We start from the raw sequence: 11,725 nt of genomic DNA, 5'->3' as shown, positions 1-11,725 counted from the left end.
TGGGTCAAAACCAGAAACGAGGAGGAGACATTTGGGGGTAGAAAGACAGTCCCCAGCCCACAAACAACCTTCCAGTCTTGGAAAGATTCCCACAGTGTTTCCCAGGCAGAATAGCCAGTCCCGTAACTTCAGTAGACTGTGGAACTCTGGAGGGAGACAACTGGTGCAATTTCCATCTCTTGAAACATTTAAAATGTATCTGATCAAAGGGGGAGAAAATTAACCACAGTGTAGGAAGCTGGCAAGGGGACGGACAAGATGACCTAATTTGCCTTTCCCATTACTAATTTCAGTAGGAGTCTTCTCTGGGACTTTCACACTGAAATTCCAAGGCAAGAGCACCTCAATGGGATTCTCATGGCTGCGAGAATGACAATCAGGACTTGTGATTTCTGAAGCATCTGCTGTTGTATCCTTGGGGGTTTAGCATGGAACTAAATTCTCCTCAGATAGATACATTGGGCCCCATTCTTATCTACATAATAACTATGGAGAAATTTTCCCTTTGGGTTTCAAAGGACGTGAGTTTGGTCTATCAAAGTTGGGGCTATGCAATGAATTCATTACTCACTGAAATAAAAATCAACACAAATATGTCTTTGCCTTAAGAAAAAAAAAAAAACCCACACCACTTAGTTGCTTTACCAACCTCTGGATTCAATTAATTTTTAACATGGAAGTAAAGTTCCCTTTTATTTTTTTCTTCCTTTCAAGCCAGACATTTATTTTTAACAAGGGATGAAATCATCTGAGAACAAAACGGGACATCTGTTACTTTATATCTGTTTATTTTAAGTACTTAAATCTGAGTTTGATTTCACACAATTTTGACATTGTTGCTTCATTAATAATCCTTACGTAATTGCGACCTCAGAGGGCGCCCTGTGATTGCAGCATTCACTTCTCATTAGTGGAGAGTCTGATAGGAAAGCCAGAGTTGCCCTGGGATGGGAGGGACTTCCATGTTCAAAGTTGCTCTCACCGCTGACCTCAGCAACAGCAGGAAACCACCTCAGAAATCACAAGGAGAAGGCCTCGAACGGAGCCCAACTTCAGTAAGCAATGGCCTATAGTCCGTTGTTAACATTTGCATGGTCCCATTTTTTGGGAGTTGTTGGTTGGACAACCTAGAGGCAGCAGCTGTTGCAAGAGAAATGCAAGATTGTGTACACTTGCACACAATTAACACATACACATGTGTGCACACCAATGTGTTGGAGCAAAGAGACCATCTCACCCATCTTCAAAGGGTAGCACAGGTTGCTGGGTCAACTAGGGGGATGTCTAGAGGAATGGGCCAAGACATATGTGTGAGAGCCTCACAGAGAGAGGCTTCTGTGGCCATAGTGGGCCTGGCCAAAGGGACAGCCTAATACCTGTGGCTGAGGATCAAGGTGTGGGGCTCAGAGATGGGTTGAAATGAGGGCAGTGGAATTTTTAATTGGTTTGCTCATTTATAGACCAAATACTCCATAACCTCTATGCAAAGCATTGCATATATATTGGTAAATAGATTGTCCTTCTGAAGGTTGCAGATCCGTGTGCTATGAGAAGGAATGGCCAAGGGGCCTAACTGAGCTCAAGGGGGCCACAGAAGGATACTCAAAGAGGTAAAATGTGGGTTGAGACCTGAAGGATGAGAAGGAGTTGAATATGGGGAGGGGGAGGGAACTCAAGCTCATGGAAGGGAAGGAGATCCGCTTATTGGAGGAATGGAAAGGAGGCCAGTGTGGCTAGAGTGCTGTGAGAAAGAGGAGTGAAAAGAGGGAGAAGGGAGAAGGTGGAAAATAAAAAGGGAATCATGCCTGGTCTCATAGGCTGAGGAGAGGTGCTTGGATTTAACTGTATGCATAAGGAAAACGATACATGCATAGTTTTAAGCAGGTGAGTGATACAATGTGGCTTATGTGAGCAGAAAGGGAGAAATTAATTTCATAGGCTGTTGTCATGGTGGAAGTGGAGGAAGTGGGAAGGGGGCGCATTAGGAAAATCTTTAGGGAACGCTGATGGGCTGGATATGGGGTGTGACAGGGGAGGAGTCAGGACTCTCCTGAGAGTTCCTGGCTCAAGTATTTGGGTGAACGGAGGTGTGAGGTGGGAAATGTGAGCTGGGGCAGGGAAACAGCTTGTTGGAGGAGGGTTGAGATGAGGAATCAGCCATTCCATTTGGGACATCTAGCTTTGACATGTCAAGTTGGCAGTTGAGTATTTGAGTCTGAAGTTTTCCTAGGAGAGGTCTGGCTTGGAGGTATAAATATAGAGCTGTTGGCAAGTAGATGGTTTTTAAACCAAGACAATGACTGATGTTAACAAGATTTTGAATACAAGTGGGTAAGTGTTGTGCTGGCTAGAGGTTCTCCATGGAAGAGGGAAAGGTGCTTATATTTACTTATATTTAATATTTAATATTTTAATATTTAATATTGGGGGAATATTTTAAAGGAAATTATAGACATGATATTTTACTCCTAAGTTTCTTAGTATTCCAAAAAAAAAAAAAATCAGGACCTCTTTCTACTTAAGCACAATCCCAGGAAACAACATTTATGGTCCTCAACTCAGTGCTCTTTTCTCATGCCCAGCACTGTCCATTTATATTTTTCTTAAATCCTTACAAGAACTTTTTGAATAAGATGTGATCAGCCCATTCTACCAACGAAGACACTGCAGCTCAGCAGTGTAGTAAATCACCCAAAACCAGGTATCTAGAAACTTGTAAAGCCAAGACCCAAACCTAAGTATGACAGACTCTAAAGCTTTCCTCCCATCCCGCCTTAGCTGCATGCCGATGCCTGGAAACCCCTCTTTTTAAAAAAAAAAAAAAAGATTTTATTTATTTGATAGAGAGAGATCACAAGTAGGTGTAGAGGCAGGCAGAGAGAGAGGAGGAAGCAGGCTCCCCGCCGAGAAGAGAGCCTGATGCGGGGCTCGATCCCGGGATGCTGGGATCATGACCTGAGCCGAAGGCAGAGGCTTTAACCCACTGAACCACCCAGGTGTCCCCCTGGAAACCCATCTTAAAGGAAGGCATATGATCCTTCTATCCTTCACTTGGCTTCTATTTCTCAGAGAACTGTCCTCTCTTTTGAGCATTTGATCCCATGATTCCCATTCTTTGCTACATTGGGGGACTGTGTTCTCCTTTGGCCAGCCTGCAGTGGACTATTCTCTAAAGGCATGGGGGTCCATGAAGAATCTGGCTACAGCCTATCAACCCAATTATCATAGATTTGAAAAGCCAATTTTCATTCTGGCCAGCATGCATGGGGTGAGGACTCTGCTGATCCCTCGGAATTTGGCAAACAAGTGGTGGTTGAATGAGGGGCATAATTGTAGTGACCATTCTGCTTTCTGTGGTCACATCAGTGCCTCATGCTCCCAGGTCTGCTCACCAGAAGAAAGCCTGAGGTTGTGCCCCTGGACACGCTGCCCCCAACTTCCTGCAAACCATGACCTGGGAAGCTATGGGGTGGGGGCAGTTGACTCAGATACATGCCAGTTCTACTTTCCCCAGGAAGGGTGTGTTCTCGGCCCACTGCTGCCATCATCCTTATTGTAGATGATGCAGAATTTACATGTAGAGGGGCCTCTATCATTCAAAGGAGGTATATGTATTCCAGAGCCATCCTGGTGGCCTCCCCAATCCCTAACCCTGCTTTATTTTTATTTATAACATTTATCATCATCTGCTATAAAAGCATTTGTTGAATAATGATTGAAACAATCCTAGAGCGTCCTAGACATCTAAATATTAACCTGGTGAGTCCAAAATAGCCCATAACAGACTTTTGTCCACTCTCCTCTACAAAGCTCTGAAATACTTTCTTGTCCCACAAATCTCAGCAAACAAAAAGAAGACAATGATGAAAGAAAAAACAGGAAGGAAGAAAGAAGGAAGGAAGGAAGGAGAAAGGAAGGGAGAGAGGAAACAAGGGGAGAACAAATACAGAAAACGTGGGAACACACTAGAGGGAGCCATGTTCAGAGCAAAATGGAGACCCTGGGCTAGTTTCTAAGACCTCGAGGTGGGGCACGGGAAAGTTGCCTTCCTCCGAAGCCAGAAACCTCAAGGAACTGGAGCTTTCCATCATCAAGTTATTCCAGGCTGGCTTAGAGGTCTGGGGAGGACATTCAGGCGCTCTGAAATACAGCGATAATCAAGAGAAAGAGGGAGTCTTAAATTGAGGATGGAGAGCAATATACTCAGGTTAATGGAAGCACTAGCAATATTAAATGAAATTGCTCTACCACTTCTTCATAAGACGACACTGGGGAGCCTGCTCTTTGCATAAGCAGGGAGGGTCCTGGGATTTAGTGGGAGGGCGGAGGAGTTGGGGAATCAGTCATGCAGCAACCATTACAGTTCATGGGAGCCCGGCTCACAACCCCTTGGCGCACCTGCTGCATATTTACTCAGGCCCACGCAGGAGCCAGGCAAATTTGGGCAGGATTTCAAGGGAGCCCGGAGCCAGGGGAGCCTGCTTTAGTCCAATTAAATGAAGCAGTATCAGGTGGAAAGTAATTCTGAGTATTCACCATTATAGGGAGTTTTGTGTTTAAGCCCCTCTGTGGACCTTCTTTTAATGAAGAACTAAACTGCGGGGTCTGGAGGTGGGCAGGAGGAACTGCTCTAAACTCACAGAGCTGAATCCGGCCCCAAGGAAGGCAGACAGAGGCTTGCAGAGTCTCCTGAGGGCGGCATCTTCCAGGTCCCCTGGCACTCCCTCTCGCACCCTGGGACCCCTCTGTAGGTATGTCATTTCTGCTTGGTAAAGATGCTAGGGAGACTTCACCAGGCCCCGGGGGTCAAAGAACCTGTATATGAATGATTGCAGGTGGATCCAGCGCCCTGGAATCTTTAGGGGGTCTTCTTTCTGCTTCCTGCCTTTCTCTCTTCCTTCCCCTGTGTTGGTCTTCAGAGGCAGCAGAAGCAGAAAGAATGAAGATGAGCAAAGGATCAAAAGTCTTATGTAAGAGTATTAGGGAAAAACAAGTGCACTAGGGAAGGTAATAAACAAAAGAGGAGGAGTGTACGGTTCATGAGTTCCGACAGCACAGAGAGGATGTCGCTTTCAAACTGTTGAAGCTACTGATTGGAGAAACCCCACTATCGGTAGACATTTACGGAGGACTCGAAGGAAACTAAATGTTGTGCTCCATCAGGGGGCCCAGGCCAAGGACAGAGGCCATAGAGAGAACCACAAAACAGGGCTGGGCCTGTCCAGCAACTCTTGATGGCAGTGCACTGAAAATATTTGTCAAGTCGAAGAGACAAAACATAAATATGTGAAATGAAACAACTGGGCCTAATTGGACACTATAAACAATAGAGACCCTATTTCAGACCCTAATTCTTCTTTGACCACCACAGTCCTCTGGGTATATTCAAGCATGCTGCCCTGCCTGCTACCCTCAGGACTCTCCAGCCCCGGACACCACACGTATTGAGAGCAGAACCTGCTACAGAGAGGTGCGGTGTAGGTCCGCCTCTGATTTCCAACATGCACCAGTGACTCTAAAACATGCCAGGGATAAAATTGGTCTTCTTTTCCCCCAACCTCCCTCCCCGCCACCCCAGATTCTTTTGCTGGTCTAAGGCAAAGGATTGAGGTAGTTACTGTTGGGTTTTGATTGAATGTGTATATTGCATGTATAATATATAGATGGGCAAACACACTGGCACATTTTCATTGAATAAATATTGTATTCTATGTGGAAGCTAATTCAGAAATCTTTGGCTACAGAGTCTCCCATACAGGTGGACACACATTCATGTTCCTTTTGGAGGGAAATTCTTTTTTTTTTTTTAAAGATTTCATTTATTTATTTGACAGACAGAGATCATAAGTAGGCAGAGAGGCAGGCAGTGAGAGAGGGAGAAGCAGGCTCCCCGCTGAGCAGAGAGCCCAATGTGGGGGTCGATTCCAGGACCCTGAGATCATGACCTGAGCTGAAGGCAGAGGCTTTACCCCACTGAGCCACCCAGTGAGCTACCTGAAATTCTTGCAGGTAGGGCTCATTTGAGTCCACGCTGGCTACAGTTGATGTCTTCAGCTCCTGTGATGGAACATGTAAACCTGCATTTCAACACTAGATGAAAAACACCAGTCCTGATAAGAGACTGTACGGATGCAACAAGGACAGGTGGGGTGCACTGACTATTATTTTATATGGCCTCTTAGAGTTTTTGTTTTCAAAATCCAAGACAGAGAGGGGTGCCTGGGTGGCTCATTCCATTAAGCCTTTGTCTTTGCCTCAGGTCATGATCCCAGGGTTCTCAGTTCAAGTCCCACTTCAGGCTCTCTGCTCAGCAGGGAGCCTGCTTCTCCTTCTCCCTCTGCTGCTCCCTCTGCTTGTGCTCTCTCTCTCAAGTAAATAAATAAGATCTTAAAAAATAATTCCAAGACAGTGAAACAGGGTGCTGACTGTGAGGTGTCATATTTTTGTTTAATATGTCATAAATTTTAGTGCATGCCTGAAATATTTTGCTGACTCTATCTTGTAACACTGAGATCTCCTCCTGTAAAACTGCTAATTTTTAGTTTAAAACCGAATACCAAATAGAGGTAACTGTTACTGAATATGACAACTGATTCCTAAAAATAGATGTCATGGCACAGGGGAGGGGTTGCTAACGAATTCCCCTGCTCTGTATGCCAAATACACCAGGGACGGCACTGCTTTCCAGAGAATCTAGAACCTGTCCTGAAAGGGTTAGGGCCTCCACTCATGACCTGGCTATTTCTTGGGTTAGTAGTTTCCATGTTCTCATATCAAGGCAATTCGGGTCCTTCCCTAATCCCACTCTGTGTCTACCTTTCTTCTTTCTATTCCCAGACATGTTCTACTCTGAACCCCTTTCTAGTTTCCCTTTCCTATATTCTCACAAAAAGAATTTGGGAAAACAGAATTGACTACCCACCTCTCCCTCCCCCCCGCCTTAAGACTGCTACTTGTTTTACCCTCTTCTGTTTACAGATGTCTGGCTTCGCATTAGTTCTGTGGTATCTCTAAAGGAAGACAACCCAGGAAAGGGTGCCCTTGGAAAGAGTACAGATCAGTAGATTTGAAGGAATTGCCCCCCCACGCCCCAATTAGAAAACTGATCATAACAATTGCTTAAGAAGTCCACCTATTTAAGGACTGAAAAATATGAGTCATGTTCAGGGGATTTATCAGAAGTATCAAAAGAAGACATGTGGGACTGATTTCCAAAATAGGGAAGCATTATTTCCCTGGAAGTCATCCAGGGAAAACATACAACTGGGAATTTCAACATTTTGCAAGAAAATGGAACAAATCTTAGGAGAGAAAGGCTCCATGAGCAATACAACAGGACTTCAAGAAGTTAATGGATCATGTTTATGAAAAACTGAACTTGCCAAATCAATGGTGTCTTCTAAAATTTTAGCTTCAGGATTAGCAAGTGACCATTTCTGACCACTTTGCTTTTACCTTCATATTCACGATAGATTTGATTTTAAAACTGGAAAAGGACTTGCAATAATGGGAATTGGAAAATGACTAAATGGACCCACAAGTGGGTGACTTCTGCCTTAGACCTGGATGGGAAGTTTCCAGCAAAGTGTCAAGAGGCTCTCTGGCCAGGCTTGTCTCATTGATGTTCTGGAAAGGGAATCAAGCAGCATAGCACTGGATGGTATGTATGCTGGAGACTGTGTGCTAGAGACGGGGGAGATGAACAGATCCTGCCACCAACACGGCCACACTCTGCACACCTAGGCGGCTGAGAATGTGAACTCAACAGGCACTAACATGGGGAGGTAGTAGCTGGGCTGAGGGACCAACTTCCCTGAGCCCGACTGGCCCGGTGCCACCCTTTCAGGCACTGACAAAGAGAAGAACATGTTCAAGAAGAGCCTCCCAGGACAGAAGAGGCTGGCATAAAGCTGGAGGTTGTTAAAGCAGAAAAATCAAACCCTCAGAATAACATACGTGTCTTCTTCATAGGTCTACGCAGCTCATCTGCAGAAGAGGGGCTGTTACGGGTTGAATTGTGTCCCTCTTCCCATTCATATGTTGAAGTCCTAACTGCACCCCCTCCCCATTACTTTCGAATGTGACCTTACTTGGAAATAGTGTTGTGGAGATGTGAGTAGCTAAGATGAGCTGGAGTAGGGTGGGTCCCTCATCCAATACAACCCACTGATGTCCTTAGAACAAGAATTTTGGAGACAGGCACGCACACAGGTGGAACTCCAAGGGACCATGGAGGCAGAGATCTATAAGCCAAGGAATGCCAGTGATTTCCAATGAATTGCTAAAAGCTTAGAGAAGGGGATAGAATGGATTCTCTCTCACAGCTTCAGAAGGAGCCCACACTCCTGACCCTTTTATTTCGGACTTCCAGGCTCTAGAACTGTGATACATCAGTTTCTTTTGTTGATAACACCCTGTGTGGCAATGCCAGGAAACTAACAGAGGGACTGAAGTCATTCAGTGACAGACATGACTCTTGCTGGTGAGTGGCTTGGCATGTCCGGCAGGCAGATTCAGCATGAAGTGATGGAAGAGAGACCTTTGTAATAATCGAGACTTTGCAAGAGCGGCTGAGCTGCCTTTTTGGGAGGAATGCACTTTCTGGCATTGAGGGCGTTTTAAGCAGAGATTGGTGGACCATCTGCTTGGGATACTGTAGGGCCAGTTCCTGCCTTGGGAGCAAGATGGGCATGGGTCATCTCCAAGGTCTCTGCCAATCGTAAACTTCTAACTCTAATTCTAAAAGTATTCAATGACCACAGAAAATTAACTTAAGAGTTAAAATTGGTACTTGTTCTGTTCTGGGAAAGGTCAGATTCTTTTTTGTTTTGTTTTGTTTTTAAAGATTTTATTTATTTGACAGACAGAGATCACAAGTGGGCAGAGAGGCAGGCAGAGAGAGAGGGTGGGGGAAGCAGACTCCCCGCTGAGCAGAGAGCCCGATGCGGGGCTCTATCCCAGGACCCCAGGACTATGATCCGAGCAGAAGGCAGAGGCCTTAACCCACTGAGCCACCCAGGTGCCCCAAAAGCTCAGATTCTAAAGAATCATAAAATAGAAATAGAACCAGTAAAGGGGCTCCTTGCTGGCACAGTCAGCTAAGCATCCAACTCTTCTTGGTTTCAGCTCAAGTCAAGATCTCAGGGTTGTGAGATTGAGCCCTGAGTCTGGCTCCGCTCAGCTCAAAGTCTGCTTGAGATTCTCTCTCTCTCTCTGCCCCTCCTGCTGGTGCTGTCTCTCTGGCTTGCTCTCTCTCTAAAAAAACAAAAACAAACAAACAAACAAAAAACCACCAAAAAATAAAAAACAGAACTAGTAAAATATAATTCCACACAAGAAAAAGTACAAGTATTAACAATGGAGATATTTCAAGATATTTCCAGTAGGCCGGAGGTACATGATTAATGATGAAGCAGACAATCAAAGGACATATTCAAGTCAAATTAAAGATGTGCTTGTATGTTAGGGCTGAAAACCAAGGTGGTTTAATATGAGCATTACCTGTAGGGGTTAGAAGTATGGAGTTTCAAGTTAGGCGGTTTCCTGAACACTCAAGAGCTCTGTGGCCTTGGCCTATTGCTTCTCTGAGCAAGAGTTTCTTCTCTTGCTGAGTAGGACTGCAAGGAGTTCCTACTGCAGAGTAGGACCATATCACCTGGTTCCCAGTGTCAGAGGGATGATACGAGATAATTAATGAAAAGTGTGGGGTGTCTAGTAAGAATGCAATAAGGGATTGCAATTCTTATCATGAAATTATTGTCCCTAGCACCAAAATAGGAGGCTAATTGCACATATGTACACACACAGAAACAACGATGACAGAAACTGACTTTTTTAAAGATTTACTTATTTTGAGAGAGAGAAAGAGCATGCATGACTGAGGGGGAGGGGCAAGGGAGAGGGAGAGAATCTCAAGCAGACTCTCCGCTTAGCGTGGAGCCCAATGTGGGGCTCTGTTCCACAACGGTGAGATCACAACCAGAGCCAAAATTGAGCGTCAGATGCTTACCTGATTGAGCCACCCAGGTGCCCCCAGAAATCAAAGTTTTAAAAGAAAAGTCATCATTAGATTTCATGACTTCAGTGGCCTCTTCCCTAGTCAATGTGAAAGTTTCCCTTACTGATATTGAATTTAAGTTAAATTACTGGGAATCATAGTATGCCACCTCATTCCCCATACACTCAGAAGAAGAGCAGAAAGGTGGGCAAGTTTTGTGGGTGATCAGTTCCTTTGAAAGCACTAAGTGCTGGCTAGGGTTAGAGTCCCTGGTCTGTTGTGTCACCTTGGATGTGTGAGAAGGAGCTAGCCTCGCCTACCTCATCAGTTTGGTGGGGTGACCAGATGGGGCCAGGCTTGGGAAAAGTGTCAGCTAGAGGGCAGTGTCGGCAGAGAGCAGGTCAGCATCGCTCATGCTCAGGGCTTTGGGATGGTGACTGGGGGATGCGGGTGGGCGCGGCTTACTCTGCACCACCCTCGCCCCCCCCCACCCCCCCCTCCCGCATGCACCTTGATGCCAGGGAAGTGAGGGTCTATTGGTCCTGATAGGGCCAGTCAAAATGAGGAGTAATGCATGAAATTAAGCTAGATGAGGCTTTAAGGAAAGGAAAAAGTTCTGTTCTGCGGGATCTTTTAGATAATGAAGCGGTCATTAAGGACACTGGGAGATACAGCACCCCCTTCCCCGCCCCCACCCGGGAACTGACACTGAACCAACCCTGCCTGCGCAAACCGGAGGGAGTCCGCGCTTCGTCCCTTCCTGGTCTTCACAGCTTCTCCTTCCTCCTTTAACTTCAGCCTTTTCTCAAGGACGTTCTTTGATCTGAATTGCTCCTTCACCGAGGCTTGATCCATTCATTGCTGGGGTTCAAATCGGCTGAGGTGTGTAGTATCCGGTGATAGGACAGCCTTAAGAAAGCGCCCACTCTCTGTCTCTGTGGCCCGCCCCGCTGCCTCCCTGTCCCCCACCACGTTTGTGGCGGCCCCCGCAGACTGGCTGACTTTCGCGCCTCGGTGTCAGCCTCCTCATTAGGCATGCTCTGGGGCTGTCTGGTGTCAGAGCTGGCCGATGCATCAGAATGCAGGGCATGCCTCGGGCTCCTGGGAAGCTGCACATTCCGCATGAAATATGAAGGCAGCAGCCAGCCCTGGGGAGACCCGGGGTGAAGTCAGTGAAATAGCAGCAAAGGTGGCTGGTGGGGGAGGGGGCGGCGTACAGGGTCCGGGGGAAGATGTGGGCACCTTCACGTATTTTAAAGCGGCCTTTTGGGTGGGGGGGTGGGGAATGCAGGAAGGGGGCACACGGTATGTGTATCCTCTGGGCTGTTCCCGACATACACGCCCCAGGTTACACTCTTTCTGCATAAGCTTGCGGTCTCTCCGTGATTATGGTGATGTGCCCTTTTGAGATAGGCAGCCGGCCCCCTCTCCTGCTGTGCTCATCACCGATTCTTGAGTTTCTCTTTTGGGACAACCTGAAATCATAAGAGCAGTCCACATAGGTTTCAGAGCACCTGACAGTAAGAAGGATAATAAAAGTAATGATGGTCCGGTGGGCCCTGGAGATGCTTGTCGCACACCACCTTGGGTCTGCTGAGGTTAAACGTGCTTAGCAAGTTGTGGCCTCCCGTGGCTGAAAGGCCTGCTAGAAAAGCCTGTCCTCACCTTTCTCCCCAGTCTCCCAGCTTCCAGTCAGGGCTCCCGCTGGGGGTTCTAGGCAGCCATTCT

Source organism: Mustela nivalis, assembly GCF_964662115.1.
Source record: "Mustela nivalis genome assembly, chromosome: 13".
Lineage (NCBI taxonomy): Eukaryota > Metazoa > Chordata > Mammalia > Carnivora > Mustelidae > Mustela > Mustela nivalis.
Note: the sequence above shows the minus strand (reverse complement) of the source record.